At 42.2% G+C, this 20,220-nt stretch overlaps 1 protein-coding gene across 2 annotated transcripts in view; it reads left to right on the top strand.

Annotated features, from left to right (window-relative positions):
* The first annotated feature begins 9,950 nt into the window (after positions 1–9,950).
* The window catches only part of LOC121616029 (diacylglycerol kinase beta), a 97,271-nt gene continuing 87,001 nt past the window's right edge, over positions 9,951–20,220 (top strand). Inside the window, exon 1 of one of the 2 annotated variants that reach the window (XM_041950618.1) lies at positions 9,951–10,183. The gene's annotated coding sequence lies outside the window, so the exon portion shown is untranslated. Of the gene's footprint in view, positions 10,184–15,973; positions 16,038–20,220 lie in introns of those variants that run through there. The other variant, XM_041950619.1, reaches the window with a different exon arrangement.

Genomic DNA, 20,220 nt, shown 5'->3' with positions numbered 1-20,220 from the left:
TTACTTGACTTTATGTATTTTATATAATTTATTTTTACCTACATTTTGTTATTCTATTCAGTGGTTCTATGCATTGTCTTTAATATTATTTTCATTATCATTATCAAGTGGTTTTTATTTATTTTCATCTTATTTTACATTCATTTTTCAGTTTTTATGTCCATTCTGTCTTTTCTATGTAAAGCATTCACTAGGCGCATGTCAGGCCGGGACTCAATAAAATAAAAAAATAAAAATAAAATTCACTCCTAAAAAGCAGAGGATCTAAGATACATAATTAGCTTTAACTGCCAAACAAAAAACAATTCGGCTATGAACAAAAGGCAAAAACTAGATTATTACATTTACAAACAAAAAGATCACTCGTTTCGAGGAACAATGTCTTACGTGCAGACTCTGTGGCTGACAGAGACAACAGACAGAGACACTCTGGCACAAGACACCGGAGACACAGACTATTTAAGCACATGGAGGGTAAATGGGAAACAGGTGAGGAAGGGCAAGTGCTCTGAAACGAGAGGAGAGTTTGTCTTTCAAAATAAAACAGGAAATGACAAGACAAAAACCCAAGATAAGACAAACCTCACCACAGTGTGACAGCGCATATGATTTCTTTCTTTTAAAAAGGCTCTTTGAGCTGCAATTCCTGTATGAAAGGTGTTATACAAGTAAATTTTGTTGTTGTTGTTATCATTATTATTATTATTACCATCGTTATTATTAGTCTGCAGTTGGAATCCAGAAGTTGGCCTTTTTTCGGAGTCTGCATATGATGTCACTCTCCTCCTCTCACGAGAAGGAATAAGGGACAACGTGTAGGCCTTGGGGCTGGAGAAGGCTGTAAAAAGGTTGGTGGATAATTACGTACATTTGTCAAATTTAACTGCTATAGCTATTGATCCTACCTGTTTGAGGTGACATTTTAAGATCGATTATGCTCAGCGGATTGTATTGTCCTGCTCTATTGATTTGTTAACTATGCATCAATGGACCAAAGTAATTTAAAGGTTGCTTTGAAGGACCAGTGTGTAGGATTGAGGGGGATCTGTTTGCATAGTCATAATTTGTGTTTTCATTACTGTATAATAAGGATTAATATTTTTCCTGAAAATGAGACATTTTCTACCCTACCAACAGAAGCACACAATCCAGGGACTGCCAAGGCATAACAAATTCAGCTACAGTCAATACGCATTGGTCATATTTCAAGCAACCCTTAATACAACAAGGAGATGTGCATAAACCTATGACTCCCAAACCTGAATGCTTCTGTGTATTATTATTTAGTGCAGGGTTGTTTCTTTCAGTTATGATAATATTGAAGTAACCATGTTGATTGCTAAGAACATTGTTTAAAAGTCCAGTGGGGCAAGACACATAAGCTGTCTGAATACTGACCTACAGCACATATTCACCTCCATTATATCAGCAGTTCACATCATCAGACAGTGAGCTGCTGCATTAACACCCTGATGACAAGAAGTAATATGTCATGATGTAATTAGACTAGCAAATGTCATGTCCTACATAAGGTGAAGTCGATCAATACATTGATTCTCAGTGACTGACTTTCTCTGCTTTTGGTCACAAGTGTGAAACCTGTGCATGGGATTAACAGATGAGGAAAATGTTTTTTCTACAGCAGCAGATAGACAGCTCCAGCAGTCTGCACTGACTAAGCCAAGAAAGCATTTTAAGTGGGAATTTCTGCTCACCTCTGCAGATGTTGACTTCACTTCAAAATGCTTGAGAGGCTGTGCTGTGTTTCTGAGCAACATTGGCAAACTGTTTTTTTTGTTAGTAATATAGAATAATTATGACGCTGCCTTTTCATCAGTCCAAAAAATGTTTTTCTCGGTACATTTCAAAACCAGATATTGTACTGTGGACAATGAGCGAGATCAAGACATTCATCTTAATGCCTCTTCTCAAGAGGAAGACCAGGCTGCTCAATATTCCAAATATAAATCCCATCATTGGCTGGCTGTGATGTATGTGTATTGGCTGCATACATTAGAGCTCTTCAGCCACCCGATAGTAAGAAGATGGAGCACAGCCGGACAGAGAGAAACTGACTAACACTAACACTCGCCCCTTGTAGTTTCTCCACCAGACCGAGGACTGTGTTTGTTTTTAGTTGGTGTTATTTTCAGTTTAGTTGTGGTCTATCTTCCCGTCCGTTAGAGGGTGCTAGTAGTTAATTTATAATTTGTTTTTTCCTATGCCCTGTCTGCATAGCGTCTTTTGTTGTAAATGAACTTTGTATCTTTGGCCCAACCTGTGTCTGCTGTGTCCGTGTCTGCACCTGAGACTCTAAGACAGTACGATCCAGCCAGTACGAGCGCAGCAGACAACATGACCAGCTCTGATGTTATGGCTACTGTCAGACATATGCCCTATTCACGGCAGAAATGAAGAAGATTTTTGATCATCCCATCAGTGGACTAGACGCGAAAATCTTCTAACCACACAGGGATCACGGAGCATGGTGGATTATGCAGTGGAGTTTCGTACGCTGGTGGCAGAAAGCGGATGGAACGATGTCACACTACAAAGAGCATTTTACCAATGACTTTCAGAGTTGATCAAGGACGAATTGGCTTCCCGTGATGATCTGCCTGATCTGGATTTCCTTGTGGCTGTTGCAGAGAGTGGACTTTTAGATCCGAGGGTGGAATCGACGCGCAAATTCCTCGCCCCTGCCTATCACAGTAAACCAGTCTTTTGTTTCTGATTCTGAAACAAATACAGATTGGAGGAACTCAGCTAACGCTAAAGGAGAGGGATCAAAGAAGAAGAGGCAATGCTTGGTTGTACTGTGGAAGCGTAGGTCATTATGTCTCAGCCTGCCCTAATAAGGACGCAAAAGACAGGGCTCACCAATGATGGAAGGCATCCTGGTGAGCCGAACTTCCTCAACCTCTTCAGTTACCCCTTTCCCTCTGCTGCAATTCTCAAACTTTCCCTGTGTCTGCACTGATTGATTCAGGAGCTTCGGATCCCCCTGGTCCCTTTGGAGACACCTGTGGAGGCTCATTCCCATAATGGGTTGCCCTTGGCTCAAGTTGATAAGAAAAACTGTTCCTGTAACTTTGATTATTGCTGGCAATCACAAAGAGACATTAACTTTTTATTTAATAGAACATTCTAGTCGTTTTAAGTTTCCCTTGGCTAAAGCTGCATAACCCCCAGATCGTCTGGAACAAAGAGGTAGTGAGGTCCTGGTGTTCGTGGTGCCACAAAACCTGCCTCTGGTCAGCTCTGACTCCAGCTTCAACCACGTGGAAGGCCTCTCCCAAAAGGGACTTGCTTACTGCTGGAATAATCTGTCCCCCCTCTTCCCTACCCTAACCCTAACCCTAACCCTGATAGAAAGGACTCAACCCTCAGACCATGTATTGATTTCCATGGCTTAAATGAAATTACAGTAAAGAATACCTACCCTTTACCTCTGATTAACTCTGCCTTTTCTTCAATACACAGATTTTCTCTAAGATTGACCTCAGAAATGCCTACCATCTGATTAGGATTACAGAGGGTTGCGAGTGGAAGACTGCTTTCAACACTTTGTAAGGGCATTTTGAATATCTGGTAATGCCATTTGGACTCACCAGTGCTCCAGCAGTTTTCCAAAACAGATTCATCTGTGCTTAGATGATATCCTGATTTACTCTCGTGACCCTGATCAACATGTACACATTTGTATGGTATTGGAACGCCTATGGAAGAATAGGCTCTTTGTAAAAGCAAAAAAGTGTGAATTCCATGTTTCAACTGTCTCTTTCTTGGGCTATATCTCTCAAGGCCAGATTCAAATGGATCCACTAAAACTGACTGCCGTCAAAGAATGGCCAACCCCAGGGAGCAGGAAACGGCTGGATCGTTTCCTAGGATTTGCCAACTTCTGATGTCAGTTCATCCGGGACTATAGCAAGTTGGCTGCTCCCCTTACTGCCCTGACCTCCACCTTTCACCCTTTTGTTTGGACGCAGGAAGCTGATGCCGCCTTCTCGGAACTAAAGGTGTGTTTCACCTCTGCACCTATACAAATTCAACCTAACCCTGATTCTCAATTCATTCATTCGAAGTAGACCCATCTGACACTGGAGTGGGCGCAATCCTGTCCCAGCAGAGCTCCGACAACAACAACCTGCACCCTTGTGCATTCTTCTCACTGTCCCCAGCAGAGAGGAACTATGATGTAGGTTACCGAGAGCTCTTAGCAGTAAAAGTGGCCCTGGAGGAATGGAGACACAGGCTTGAGGACGGCAAACAACCATTCATCATCTGGACGGACCACACAAATCTAAAGTATATTCCTACAGCTAAGAGGCTAAACTCCAGACAGGCACGATGGACGTTCTTCTTTGGTTTAGGTTTACTCTAACTCATCGCCTTGGGTCCCGTAATGTGAAACCTGACGCTCTGTCTTGCCAATTCTCTGCAGAAGAAGGAGCATCTGATCCTGAACCCATCCTGCCTTCAACATGCCTAGTCACTTCACTCACCTGGGAAGTTGACAATAAGGTTCGACCAGCACAGACACTTCAACCTGACCCAGGTAACGACCCTCCTAATTAACTGTTTGTGCCTGATAGTGTCCGTTTCCAGGTCCTTCAGTGGGCGCACTCCTCTTGGCTGTCCTGTCATCCCGGGGTTTACCGCACCTTGGATGTCCTGGAGCAACGATTCTTGTGGCCGTCACAGAAAAGGATACCCAGGAGTTTGTGGCAGCCTGTACGGTGTGCACCAGAAACAAAAATTCTGACCGCCCCAATTCTGGTTTTCTGCAACTCCTACCGGTGCCTTCACAACCCTTTTTCAAGATGTCTGATTTCGGAGAACCCCACTACTTGGAGCAACCAACTCTCCTGGGTTGAGTATGCACACAACTCCTTGGTTAACTCATCCTCTGGTTTATCCCCAATCCAGTGCTCTTAAGGACACCAGCCTCCACTATTTCCCTCGCAAGAGCAGGAATTGGCAGTACCATCAGTGCAACAGTGATGTCTCTGGAAGACTCTGGAAGTGAATTTATATTTTGGTTTTTCCTATGCCCTGTCTGCATAGTGCCTTTTGTTGTTAATGAACTTTGTATCTTTTGCCCTACCTATGTCTGCCGTGTCTGTGTCTGCACCTGAGCCTCTGAGACCCGCACTGTGGCAGTATCTCAAGTATTGCAACTATAATGTGTAATTTTATTCTTTATTCTTTTCTTCTTTTATTTTTAATGTAGTGTTAACCCTGTACTCAGTAATTACAGAAACTTTTCTGTAATGACTGTGCAAAAATCCTGAAGACTGGATGCTTCGCGATGAACTCACCTTGTCTGAGGCCCATTAAATACTCCTCCATGTGTATGACTCTTCAGAAATGACTGCCAGCTGATGGAGGAATGAAATGTTTGATGTCAAGGCCATGATCCGAAAAAAAAAAACAACCCACTCTTCTCAGTAATTGAGTTGTCAGCCACTTACAAGCTTTATGAAATGAGCACAAATGCTACCAATGGCTCTAGAGAGCATCCCTGACTGATTTTTGTGAACTCTTTGATTCATACATTGTGGGGGAGGTGTCGATGCAGATGAATGGAGCTCAGATGAGTAGGCTGGACAGACGGGGAAGTGAATGACTACTGCAGCTATTATTTTCCATGTGCGATCCAGGATGAAAAAATCAGTCATGTTACTGGGTGAAAAACAGCTAAACATGCTCAAGAACTAAACCAATGGAACGAAAAATCATTTAAGTGTTGTCTTGTTACTGTCCTTCTACAGTGCTCATGTAGCTGCTTTGCACTCTTTTAGTCACTGCATCTGTCTTTAGTCCATTTATTACTACCCTCCACTTCCTGTTTTGCATTTGTCATATTGATTCTTGTTGTGCGTATGTGTGTGACACACTGCCAGCGTTGGTGTAGGTGTTGTCAACGATGTGTATGTGGGCGTGAGTTATGTGTAAACCATTTTTTCCATGTATATACTGTAGCTGCACACAACTCAAACTGCAACATTACTGATGGTGTTTGTGGCACTTTAGCCGTGCTCTGTGATCATAAAGAGTAAAGTTTGTAGGAAGTGGAACAACAGGCTGTGGTTCAGAGCCATGTGGAGTCCCTTCTGACCGAACCACCACAACTACAGAAGGTCTGCAAAGGTCAAACAAAGAACCAGAGTTTGTAGCATGAGGCATGCATCCTCTACCGTTTCTTTCTCCTGCCTAGCAGATGTCACATGAAACTGACACCGGCTTGTGACCTTCTAACCTTCAATCTGACTGTCACATCTTTAAATCTACTCATAAACCGCTCTCACAGTGCTCGTAGCGTTTAATGCTTTTGATGTTGCAGTTGCTGTTTCTCCGTGTGAAGCCCGATGTCCTCTCGTCTCATCAGTTGGACGGTTAAAAGCCACCTGTGTCCGAGCCCACGAGGCGCCCACACACTTCGTGTTTGATAAATGGAACAAACAGTCAGTCAGAGAACCTGTTGAGGTTTCTTGCTCAGATTTGCTTTCCTTTTCTCGTTTCACTGAAATAATTAGGGTCTACTCTAAAGACAGATGCTTTCCCACAAGATTTTTGTAAATAATTGACCTGTTTGTATATGCAAGGAATGATTGCATGAGCGAAAATAGTCACAATCATTTTCTGATAATTAAGCTATACCTGCATCAACAACTCATAAACAGCATATACATTCTGAGTAATGTCCTCAACATTCTTTATAATATCTCATAGAAAATAAAGCATGACAAACTGTTAATGGGCTAAGCTTGTGAAGCCAGGTACAGACACAAAGTCAAGTAGGAAATTTAAGGTCATGTATTGCTGATAATGGAATATGAGCTGGGGCCGGGCTAAGCAGAGAGACCAGGGAGTGAGTAGAAGAGCCACGCGGGGGGGTAGCCGTGGCCTAGGGGTCGGAGAAGCGGCTTGTGGTCGGAAGATCGCCGGCTCGATTCCCCCACCGGACCAGCAGAATAAAGTGGGTGTGGTGGAGTATTCCCTCCCCCCTCCATTAGCCGGCCCTTGAGCAAGGCACTTAACCCCCCGAATATGCTCCCCGGGCGCCTGATTGCAGCCCACTGCTCCCGTGTACGTTTCACTGCATGATTCATGTTGCATGTGTGTGTTTCCCCAGTGACGGGTAAAATGCAGAGAATAATTTCCCAGTCTTGGGATCAATAAAGTAAATAAACTTAAACTTAAACCTAAAACAGAATCTGGGAGGTTGCTGGACTGATCAGGTTGATGATGGTCTGTAGGTGCTAGATGTGTAACTAACCATACAGTTTCAAGTTGCAATTGTTATTGCAGGTTTACTCAATGTGGTGCTGCTTGAACCTAATTGCAAGCAGAATTCAGGATGTTGAAGTCCTGGGCTTTGTACCCTCACAGTCAACTGCAGCCTCCTCTGGATGCCTTATATGTGGCACAAAAACGCAGCACTTCCTACACTGGAAAAAATGCTGTCAGCAAAAATAATCAAGGCAGCAATTAGGTTTACCATCACATTGTATGTGGTATAATAATTTGCATATAAACAGAATTTCTCGGAGGCAGGGTTTTTGCATTCAACAGAATTGTGTAATTGAGTTATTCTGAGTTAGTTTCCAATGGGGATGTCAATAAACCGACAGTCTGCTTTTTATCACAAGAGAGGCAACATTGTGCTATTTTTATCCCGTCAGTCTGCTTCTCAAATGAACCTCAGGGTCATTTGTTTTTGCTGCTGTAGTTAAAAAGCCCCTTCTCTGTGTCGCTGCTGGTGTCTGATATTCAAGTTTCAATTAGCGGAATATGACTTTATCCCTGCCACGTGACCTTTGGCTTTACACTTCGATCATCATCTCTGACATTCAACAGGCCCCCTTCCCTCCTCTGACTGCCTCGAACACCCGCCAACCAGTGCTTGAAAGTTATCAGTGGACGTCAGACATACTTTGGGAAGTGGTAGAAACTTGGAGGGAATTGTGTTTTTCTCCTCCAACACAATCACATTCCTCAGGGCTACTTAAGAGAACCAAGGCAGCAGGACAGCCAGTTTCCTTTTTAAGATTAGTTCATGGCCTGTAGGTTTTTTTGAGTGTCCTGCCACAGAGTTCCCAATGCTAGGACTGTCCCCATCTTTGGGCTTTGGCCTTACAGCACGACCTCGGCTCATTGCTTCTGTGTTTGACTGCTGTTGGTGTCAGACAGAGTTTAAAATGAACAAATTTTATTCACTGAAATTGACATAGGCTCAGTGTAACATCCAGGCAGCAGGAAGATGGAAATGTGAGAACGAGGGAATGCATGCTCCTCTTGTTTCTCTGGGGATCAGCCTCTTTTAGCTCACATCTACAGCAGCAGGAAACGATGCAGATTTCTGTGAAATGAGGCAACACCCCACAGAAAGAAAAAAGAGAATTGGTCCATGTACAGTATGTGTGTTTGTTAGTGCTGTGAGCTGCGAGAAAGGCAGAGAGCACAGATAGATGGGTGCTACTGGATTTATTCATCAATGACTTCACTACAGAAATAGCCAGCAGCACAACAACAGGCCGACACATTGCAGTGACACCTTTAGAGTTCTGTGACATACTGTGCAGGATGTACTCTGTGTGTGTGGGTGTGAGTGGGAGAGAAGAGAGGCACAGAGTGAATGTAATGGTAATGGTGACAACTATAAAGTAGCATAGACAAAAGCTAAAAATCTAACAGAAGAGGCAGAGTTTGAGGGAGCTCGGTACACTTTTATGTGCTCCTGCACTGGTTTCCTCTCAGGTTTGACATGCTTCCATGGCATGGTCAGCTTTTTCCCCCAAGTAAATTTTGAAGTTTGTCTCAGTTTAACTTTGCAAGTTATTCCTGTTTGAGTTTGATTTTGGTAAAAAATTGAATTCTATGTCTATATGCACATTTTGTGCTTATATGTTTACAACCATTTGTTGTATCTCCTCCCACCCCCATTATTTTCATTATGCATTGTAAAACTACAACACTCGGAACACTATACTAGAATTATGCCAGTAAAGCAAAAACTAGATTGGCAAGTAGGTAAAACAGGGGTCAAACCCACCCTGACTGAGGAATAGGAATTAAACATGTGTGCCAGTTCACTCATTATCCACTTTATTGGGTACGTCTATACAGTCAAATGCAAGACAAAACAATATCATTTTATTCTTATTTTCTAAATATTTTTGACAATTTTGTGAGGGGTTAATCACATGATATGCTGTAGCATTGAGGCTGTAGTTAGTGATGGTGTTGTGCTGGAGGTGTTACTAATGTTCTGCACCCCTCATGTATGTAGGTGGGAAGGCCAAGAAATTAGAAACACCTTTCGATAAATTGTGGTCCAGTACAACACCTTTAACTATGACCTTAGAATTTAATTTACACCATCACCAAAAACTCAACATGATAAACTTCATAAAGATAGATGTTGTGACAAGGCTGTGACAATTACCAATTTATCAATTTACCTTAACACATTTTGGAAAGTAACAAAACAACATTCCCAATAAACCATGGTGCGCCTTAGTCACGAGTATTAAAATCTGTCCTTGTTTAGGTGCTGTTCACTGAAAAACATGTGTAAAAGGCAAAAATAAGAACGTAATAAGTTCATATTCCCACTCACTGATTTGTTATTCACTGTAGAAAAATAATACAAAGAGAGGCAAGACAGATTTAACCCCACAGAAGGTGGAGTGGAGGAGGAGGAGAAGACCCATTTGCAGTTGTTGATCAGTGAGACAGAAAAAGGGAAGCGAGCAAGAGAGGAAGCAGAACACAGGGGGAAGCAGAAACACACACACACACACAGAGAGAGAGAGAGAGAGAGAGAGAGAGAGAGAGAGCATTAACCATGCGCACATGAGAATCAGAGAGACTGAGAGAGAAGAGAGAGGGAGGGCTGAGGGAGGAAAAAGGCTTAATTAATTCAGGGTGGATGGGAGGGATGTTGCTGCTGTCCCTGCCGAGGCTCCAGTGCCTCTGCTGTCGAGCTGCATGCAGCCGCGTGTTGGTGTGAGCAGAGAGGAAGACTCGGCTGCTGCCGCCTGCTTACTGAGAACCAGACGCCAGTCCAGCCCAGCCACGAGCCTGCTGACTGACTGTCTGACGAGCTGGGTCCTCACTAAACAACTGAGCAGGGATGTTACACGGACCGTAGTTAGAACAGCAATGACCAGAGGTAGGCAAGACTTTCTCTGTCATTACTCCTCCTGTCCCCCTTCTCCCGTTTCTGTCTTGTTCTCTTCCTTCCATGTCGTTTTTTGTGATCAGTGTTGTCTGATCTGTCTTTGCTGTGTCTCCCTGGCCTCTTTTTTTTCAGCACAGTCTCAGCACTATATTTGTTTTGACACATTTCCCTCCTTGTTTCTTGCTGAATTCTCTTTCCAGCCAAATTTTGTTTTTGCTTGTGTGTCCAAACGTGCCATAACCTTTTCTCACTCCAACTTTCTTCTCTTTTTATTTACTGTATCTGAACCAGAGATGCTGATAAGGCATCGTGGTGAGGTTCTGTGATAAATGGCATCACAACTTGCCCTGTAGTTGAGGAGGTTGGAACAACACTGGATGTGATGTGTCTTTGGTTGGAGATGGTTTAAAAGCAAAATGTCACCAACTCATTCTACCTCAGAATCCAGCCGGAGACAAAACAACTGAAGACAGCATCATTTCTCTGCTGTTGTTAGATCACTTGGTATCCAGTGTCAGTCTGTCTGTCTAGCATCACCTCCGGGTCAGGTCACTCTTTTCTGGGAAAAAATAATCAAAAGGCTTGTCTTTTTTTTTGTTACAAGGCTAATGTAATGAACTGAAAATATACTCTAACATACTGTAATGTTTCACCAACAGGGTGACCTTTGTTGGGGAGTTGCAAGCTGAAGGGCATGTTTTTGTTTCAGGTTTTCTTTTTCTTCATAATCAGGTACTGGATGTTATCAGATTTTCAACCATGGTATATTATGTAAAAAAGCAACAACTAACTGACCAAAATGCATCTATATTTAAGATTATTATTTTAATCTTGTGCTGTCCTCAGTTCTGACAAGGAATGACGAGATGCAGACTGGCAGAGATATTTATTTTGAACTATAATAATACTTTAATTGTAATGCTATCACTTTATATTTCGGTCTCTAATTAAACCCTACTGCTTTTTGAGTTTATGTTAATGTCACTCCCTTCTAATCCTAGGCTGCCTACTTGAGACCGATGCTTTAGCATGAGACGGCTGACTTCTCATGATTAGTCTGCAGCTGGCACGCCTAATTACATCTCATCAAGCAATCACCAAATGCAATGGTTATTTATTCCTTGACAGCATCCACTTGGTCGGTGATAAACATTAGGGGTTCTCGGCCTGAGTCGAAGCGAGCAGAGAGGGCAGAGCTGAGAAAACCAGGAGAAGAGGCTCAACAGAGAGACAGAGTGTAAAGACACAGGATGATAGAGGGTGAAGGGAAGAGAATCATTCAGCAGTGCTGTGACATGCAGCTCACGTTCTCAGTCCCAAAAGAGAATATAAGCACCAGTGTGTACAGTGCATGTCTATGTGACAGTGCCATGTGTATTCACTGTGTTATTCGTGTTGAAATCATGTCTCTGTGACAGGCCAGCTGGTGGGTCAGGGGAAGTCTGTGAGGTTGGTGGTGAAAGCCTCCTGATGATGATCCCTGTGCCATCAGACAGTAATTCATCACATGGATTAAGAGGTGAACAATCGCCTGTCTGAACATGGATGTGTGTGATTAGGGCGAGAGCATGCACAGACCCACTCAAATTGATTCCTTTAATTTCAGTACTGACCCGAATACAACACACCAAGCCCCTTTTGCAACACCTGTTTCTTGAGCAAGAAGCACTGTTAAATGTATTGTCTCATTGACATTAAAAGGCACATTAAAAAGCCCATCATAAATGACCAAAAATTAAATAATAGAGGAGTTTTATGCATGAATCTTTAACGCCAAATCGTTATGATGAACTGAGTCTTCTGAGTCATTTTTTGTCACTGGCTGAATCAGTAGCTTTTGGCATTGCAGCTCCCCTCTCAGGTGACTGATAGTGTTTGTTAGCTCAGCCATGATACACAGTGTTTTACTTCCAGGTTAAAAACCCACTGACAGGCTGAAAAATCCACAGAAACATTGTCGTTGTGATAACTCTATTGCTGATAGACAACTGATGAGCTCTTTACTTTATAAAAAGTATTTATGGAGGCTTAATTTTGTGCTGAACTGAATGAAACAGTCTGAACTTTTCCAAGTCCAAGATGGTATGACATGGCATTTACTTATTAATGAGCATTTGAATGTGGATGTGACTATTTAGATTAAAACAGATTTATTTTGCCCACCTGGGGGCAGCGAGAACAAGTTGCGAACGCAAGACTGACATATCATCACCTTTTAAGGTGATGATATGTCACAAGTCATTAAGTCATGACAGTCTGTTGCCTACGGGTCTGTCCAAATCCATTTTGCCATTTCAAACAGAGTCCAGTGGTCACACACTCGCCCATGTCATGTTCCTAAAAGCAGTAAGTTTTGGGCCCATGGGAAAGAGGAAGATGCCCAGCATTTTTCATTTGTTTTTGGGCATAAAACTGGTAGGCTAAACTAGGCCTCACCTCACTAATTGAAGATATTCTGAACAGACCTACTGCTCTCATTTGTCTCATAGTAACAGGCCTGCAGTTACATTATTTACCTTCACTGGACGGTAAAATCTGGGTGAAAATAGTTGCGATGGCTTTATTGGTTGGGCTTTTTACAGTATAGCATTACAGTGCAGCATGAGGTCACCAATAAAGACAGATTTCCAGAATGACACAGTTTTCAGTCACTCTTTACAACAGATTTGCTGATACGATGCTGATGCTGTGCGAAATTCTTCTACATTGTAAGACTCTCAAGTACATGTCAATCAAATCCTGCCTTACTTTAACACCTCTTCTGCGCTAAACATGCGGAGTGGTTCCCATTGTCCGACCATTGGGACACACCCCTCTATAGCTTGCTGTGGGAATGCATGTTATTAACACTTTATATGAAGCATACTGAGACCTTTATGTTTGCATCAACGGGATTTGCATCAGGAGAAGAAAACTACTTTCTAACTGTTGGGATTCATCTTCTGGGAAGGAGTTGTTAATATATCACATAATGATGTTTCATGTACACAAAGCTAAACTGTCAAAGGCCATAGAAAGAGCATGTAAATCTGTTATTTCTAATTGGCTGGCATTCCCCTGAGATACAGTACACTCAGTTGTTGTGTATAGCTTGGCCTTTCCATTCCTTTCTACATTTTATACACAATCCCCCAGTTGCCATGACACCCAGACCTTCCATAAATACTCCTGGTATTTGTGAGGCTACATCCCCAGCAGGTTAGAGAACAGAAAGCCATGGCCCTATGCGAGCCTAGCATGCAGCAGAGCTAATCGCAGATCAATCCACAGTGTTCCTCAGATAGTTTGAGTGTCAGCTACAGTGCCATTTCCAAGCCCGGGGTATATCTTCTCAGTGAACTGAAGGGGTGAGCCACAGTGGATTACAGCGCATCACACATTTAACTTCTTTTTATTCTTGGAACCTTGACAAGGTACACCTGCTGTAGGCAAATAACTGTCTGGTAGAACTTCAGTGGATGACTAACAATTCTGAGGAAGATCTGACGTTCATCATACAGGCCGCTGCTGCAAGCTGTGAAAACAGAGGTGAAAGCTGAGATGATTCATTCTCCTGAGATGGAAAGAACTAACGCATCACATTTTTAAGAAGGACCAGTGAGTTCTGATAACGGGGGCGAGAGGTGAAGATAGTCTGGGACAAGAAGCAGGAGAAGTGTGTGCGTGTGTGTGATTTTTGTACAGTTAGTGTGTCTTGTCAAATCTTGACAGCAGATTAACATCACTCCTTTTATGGCTCGGTCTACAGCCCTTAAAGTTAACTGTGCCCCCATGCAGCTGATTCTGTGAAACAATACTAGCCACTCAATGTGTCTTGAACTGCATCTTTACATCAGTGCACTTTCCCTTTGATGCCCTCATATAGAAGGAAGCTCTATCCTGAGCAAAACATCAAAAAGTAATCTGCTTCAGCAGAATGGTTTCTCCTGTCTAACAACTGGTTAGTTTTGGGACTAAATATTCTCCCTGAGCACAAACTCTTCATTTGGAAATGCTCCTGTGTTGTTGTCGTTGTCACTGCTAGTTCCCTCTGTAGAGCCCGGGGAGGGTGATACTGTACAGCCACGTGGCACCACTGAATTCACTAGTTGCTTCTTTGTCAGCAAGAAGTTTCACTGGCTCATTTCAGATCTTTATCAGTCCAACAGAAAAAATCCCTCTGCAGCAAGAAAGCATAAAAAAATAAAAATAAAGCAATAATACAATACAAGACATTTAAAGTGTGAAGACTACACATTCCACACAATGTATTGCAGCAAACAAGAATGAAAGTGGAAAGCTGTGCAGGTAACAAAGAGGCAGTTAATGGTGAATTTGAAGAACGGGCAGAGAGAGGGTGTATTTAGTGCAGAGATTAAAGCTAATCGTCAACGAGTTCTCAACATTAAATGAAAAATACATGCTGTCCATGTGACAGCACTATGGTTAAGGTTTGGTTAAGTTTCGGCAAAGATCATGGTTTGGTTTAAATTTACTACTTTGTCAAGGCTAGGAGACCTTTGTTGTCATGGTAATAATGACAAACCAGGTGATTTCCCACTGGGGAGGGGTCTCTGGTTGATTTATTGAGCCCCTTATACAAACACAGAATCTGCTCCGTCTTTGCTTAAGGGAATAACCCACAGTGTGTACATGACTGTACGTCTGATCATGTGTACGTGTGTATTAAAGCTAAAAACTAACTGTTGGAATTCTGCATTGTATAAAAAAGAAATCAGCAAAATATGGATGACTTTCCCTTTATTCACACAGGTTGCTAATCGGCACTGTATATGTGAACAGGTGAGTTCCTAAATATATATACAGAAAGAAATATCATCCTCACACTTTACTGTCCAGATGACATGATTTCTCATTCATCACACAGAGTTTGGAGACCTCACACACCCGCTCACTACAATCAGACATTAATGGTGATGTTGCAGGTGAGGTTCATTTAAGCCTGAGGGTTCAGTGCTTATGGAGGAACACTGAAACTGGGCCATGGTGCTTACCTGGCATTCAAAATGGTTTAATGTCATTGGCATTTTGTCAATCATATCACTATCCATTAGAGCCTGTTTTACTGCTCAAGCACTGTGAGCATTTTCTTAAGCATCCTAGACCATTACAAAGAGCCTAACGAGCCATTACAGGCAGTAATTGGTCTGTCCAGAGCTGTGGAAACCTGCCATACGATCCAGGTGATTGAAGTGGTTCAAGTGCTTCTGTGACTAATACTGAAGAATTGGCCCGCTTTTGGTCTCAAGGGTGAAAGAATTGAAACCTCGGCTCACACACACTTGAGCTGTTTGATTTCCTTTTTTTAACAGAAGGCTCTGAATATGCAGAAAGTGACGATTATGGCAAAATTGTGGATGACAGGCTCACACACAAACACACGTACGCACAGGAACATGCAAATCCAAGCCAAAGCAGACACAAGCTTTTGCAGGTATGCAACGCTTTGATAGTCAGGAACCACACTGGCAAATTCATACTGAATGCACAGGACACACATAATACTTGAGGGTGAGAATTCTGTGTGTGTGATCTCAGTGTGTATTAACAGAAAGGTTTAGCTGACATGGTAAAGCAGTTGAAGTGCAGAACCTGTAGTGCAGCTAAACAAGCACAGTGCGTTTTGAGCAGGAAGCGCTCCTGCCGCTGTGTTTGGGTCTTTGTGTAGTACCCTGGGGGTTGCAGCTGTTGAGAGCTGTTGAGAGCTTGGAGAGCGTTGTTTTGAATAAATTTCAGTTGACTCCACCTTCAACTTGTCATCTTTCACCTGCCCTTTGTTGCTCATCAGGTGGTATCGAAAGGTTGAGAAATGGTAGTGCTTTCTGTTATGGATGTGAATCTGGTTGTAAGTATGCTTCCTCATTATTTGAACAATTACATATAGGGTTCCACAGGCATTATTAGATGCTAAAGGCCTTTACTAAAGTGTAACAAACAGCTGATCACTAGTGTCAATGCAGATTTGAGGTATAATCCAACTGTTTGAGTCTTGTGAAAAAAAAAGTTTTTTTTTTTCTGGAGAACTTGCACTGAAAACAGCACCAAAAACACTTGAGCTTTAGTTAACAAACACATAACCAACCAATACCATGTGTCAGTAGGAGCCACCACATAATGCAGGTGTGAACTGAGGCTTGAATTTTAGCTTTCTGGAGTTGTTCAGTAAGCTACCGACCCACTTATAGCGGGAGGGCTATATTTAGCAAGTGCATGGATCATGAAGATTATCTCAGTGCTGAAAATGACTTATGTTTGACAGAGAAAAGCTGCTGTTGGTATCCATTTAATCATATGGTCACACAGGCTTCCTGCAGCAGACATGCCCGCAGTGGGTGAAAACGCCTTGCTCGCGAGAGTGTGTGTGTGGAGGGCTTCACTGCTGTTATCAGGGCTTCCACACTCTCTTCCTGTAGTGAGGGCCTGCCTTACCCGCAGCATCCTGTCTGTTAGAAGTGCCCCGTATGGCATTCTGCTTCCAGTTTTCTACTGAAATGCGGTGCCAGCTTTAAGACTAGACTAGACTCTTCTGATTCTGATGACTGGACTGAATCTGGATCAGCCCATGACTTTCGTCATCCTGCAGACTTCTCCCCATCCTTCCCTCTGTGAGCATTATAATTGTGTCAGAGCTCCAGTTTCTGTTTACCGTCCCTCCTCTTCAGTGTTTTCACTGAAATCATCATCAGTATTCTAATTTGGCAGAGCTGCCCCCTCCACATGCTTTATGTCTTGGAACACCTCTTGGTGGTGAATGTGCAGGCACAACACGGCAGACTGGAGTGGTGTTTTGGACTGGATTGAATGGACATTAAATGGTCCAACTACAGCTTCCTTGTCTTAGGTTTAGTCAGTTAGTTTAGGGGTTAACATATTTTTTTTTGCTTCAAACTATGTTTTCTCACACTGAAGGTTTGTCATATAGAAATGTTGTCAAGTGCCTAAAACAACCAGTGTTTATATCTACCTTCAGGAGGTCTTGTGGTCAGCTTGTGCGACATATGAATTATGACTGTGGTCTGTTATTAAGAACCTCCCATTGAGAAGGTCAGGATGCGAATGGTTAAATTAACAAAGTAAGTGGCTATAATTGATGTTTTTATTATGGGGGTGGGGTCGCTCGTAGTGATAAACCCACTGTAGACTACCTGCTCAACACCGAACGGCAGACAGACACTTGACTCAAAATGAATGCTATACTCTGTAACTGCTGGATGTGTAAATAAGCAAATGTTTGCTAACAAGTTCATATCAAATTAAAAGATAATCATATGTCAGTGTTGTGTTTGCTGGTTTAACTTTACCAATTAGTTCTTAGTTCAGTCATAAGTCAGTTCATAAACTACAATTTTAACTAACCTCCAACTCAAGTGCTCATTTTTAGCTCAAACCATGATTTTAGGTTAACTAGGTTAACTTGTGCCTAAAACCTAATGAATCCTCGAAGCATTGGCAGATCAGAAAACGGTACTAATAATAATTGCTTACGCCATTGACCAACATTGTACCTGTCAATGGGGGCATCAGATTAGAAAATGTAAAGAAAAGCTGTTTTGGAACCAAATGTCATTTTTTTGTTGGACTTGTTGGGAAGGTCCAAAATCACCAATTCCAGCAGTGGTTCAGAATCAGCGTGTTTTTTAGGTAGAATTTTAGAATCAGAGATACAATCAAATAATAATGGTACATTACTACATTACTCTCATTATTCCAGTGTTCTGTCAATTGATTGTCCTTTTTGAACAATGTCTTGTCCTTTTTTTAATGTCGTGTCATTTTTTGTCTCAAAACATTACAGCTGTTTTCCAAAGCTGCCTCTGATTTTTCAAGCATTCAGAATGAAACAGGCAGAGCGCGGTAATGAACATAATGTACCGTGGAGGTGTAAATAACCCCTCTCTTTTTCTCTGTCTCTTTGTTTCTTAACACCAAGAGGCTCTGTGAGTCACTGATGCCAACCAAACCACAGCACTGAGGCAGCAGATTCATACAACTAACTGTCCTTTTGGTCAGGTCCACTTTCACTCGCTTATTATTGAGAATGAGTCAAAAGCAGGACAGACATCTTCAAAGAATTGCATATTCTAGGAAACATGGTTATTTTCTTTCCAGCAGAGAGCTTTTTTAGTCTGTACATAAAGACATCATCATCAGAATCAATAAAAAAAATGCAGATATTGTGAAGAAAAATATCTCAAAAAAAGGTTTCATGCTTAGCTGAGGTGAGAAAGGTTGTATCAATAAAAACAAAATGTGACTTTAATGTCACATAACCGAAGTTTCCACTCCACTGAAGAGATAAAAAGACAACAACATCAGATCTTTGTATAGTGGTGAGCAGGCTGTAACACTTCTTAGATGTGAATATAACGCAAACATGAATTCCATCTCTCTAGCAAGTCTTTGCTTTTCGCCCTGCTCTCACCAAGAAATGCTCCAGCACATATCCCCACGTATATAGCGAATTGTTTTTCTCTTACTCTTTTTGGTAAGGATTTAAGGTACTGGTAGGCGGATTAACTTTGGACAGTGCATTTCCCCCTGATTCCAGTCTTTGCACTAAGCTTACCGGCTGTCAGCCGTAGCAGAATTCGTAGTATTAGCAGTACAGCATGAGAATGGTTGAACTTCATCTAACTCGCTGTCAGGAAGCTAACATGCAAATTTACCAAACTGTCGAACTATTGCTTTAAAGAACGTTAACTGCAAGTCTCTGATTAAATAAAAAGTGTTTTGTGGTAAGAGGCAAGTACACACTGAGGACACATGCACAGACAGATGCATATCAGTGTGGTTACATCTCTTCATATAGAATCCATAGAGATCTCTCTCTCCCTTGTCTTTCTGTCTGTCTCTGTCATGGTGCTGCTCTTTGTCGTGCGCTCCAGTGACGTCATAGTTGCCGGGCAACCTCGTGAGCAAAACAGAATCCCTCTCTGCACAGAGGGGAGGCCCCGTACGCTCTCGCTGTCTCTCTGTCACAACCTCACAGTATGTGCATATACATCTCCCCTCTGTTCCCTTGGCGTCAGTCACATCACTAAACCTGTAGAGCCCATTAGTACGCGTCACCTTCCATGTAGTGCAGGAGTGAAGAGATCAGCCGATAAAGGAAAGGGGAGGAAATTAAGCCAGAAAGTAAGAACTCTGCTTCACTTTTAAAGCCTGGTTGATCGTATTCGGAGAAAATGAAGGCTTAAAGAATTGGGCTGGTGACATGGTGATGTATTTTTCATACTATCAACAAATCCAATGAAAAGACCAAAGGCAATAAAGATTTGATCCTACTGTACTAACAAGGGTCACCTCTGCAGACAAAGCCTCATTTAGCGTATTCTTCTGGACCACAGATCTCCACTGTTGAAAGTTAAAAACACAAAAAAGTCCAGGGGCACACATACCGTTGAGGACACAGAGGTCACGTCCTTTGTACTTTTTTGTGGACATTTGGGGGAGTTAAAATACCTCCATACCTATAACTACAAAGATTTTTTTTTAGGCAAGGTGGTTTTCAGTATTTTTTTTTTTGATGGGGGGCGTCTTGGACTCCAGTCCTGAGTGTTTTCTCAAAAGCCTTGTTTTTTAAAAAAAACTTCTACTTTGTAGCAGCCAAATCAATGTAATCAATGTAATGAGGAAAGTTCTATTACTGGGAAAATTTTGCCATCTATAGGTCCTAACATTGCCATGAGGGTTTTTTGTCTTGTGTTAGTGAGGTTGCTAACCAGCTACCTAGCCATTTTATGAATAGGACATTTTTCATGACAAAACCGCAGCCCCCACAGAAAGTGGTTCAGGATCATCGGCATCAGCCAGTGAGCCTGGGACTGATGTTTAAGGTTTGTGAATCCACAGCTGGAACAGCTGGAACTGAAATGGGATGGTGAGTGAGATGCAACTAGACTAATCTGGATTGCTGGCTAGCTAGCCTGCCTGCAGGCCGAGAATTTATTATTGTTTATTATTCTTCCTGTCTATTGACACTAAAGCTACGTTCACCTTTTTACTCATGTTGTACACCACTAGAAAGC

This window comes from Chelmon rostratus, chromosome 13 (assembly GCF_017976325.1).
Source record: "Chelmon rostratus isolate fCheRos1 chromosome 13, fCheRos1.pri, whole genome shotgun sequence".
NCBI classification, from domain to species: domain Eukaryota; kingdom Metazoa; phylum Chordata; class Actinopteri; order Chaetodontiformes; family Chaetodontidae; genus Chelmon; species Chelmon rostratus.
The sequence above is the reverse complement of the archived record's forward strand: the minus strand, read 5'-3'. Positions and strand labels throughout refer to the sequence as shown.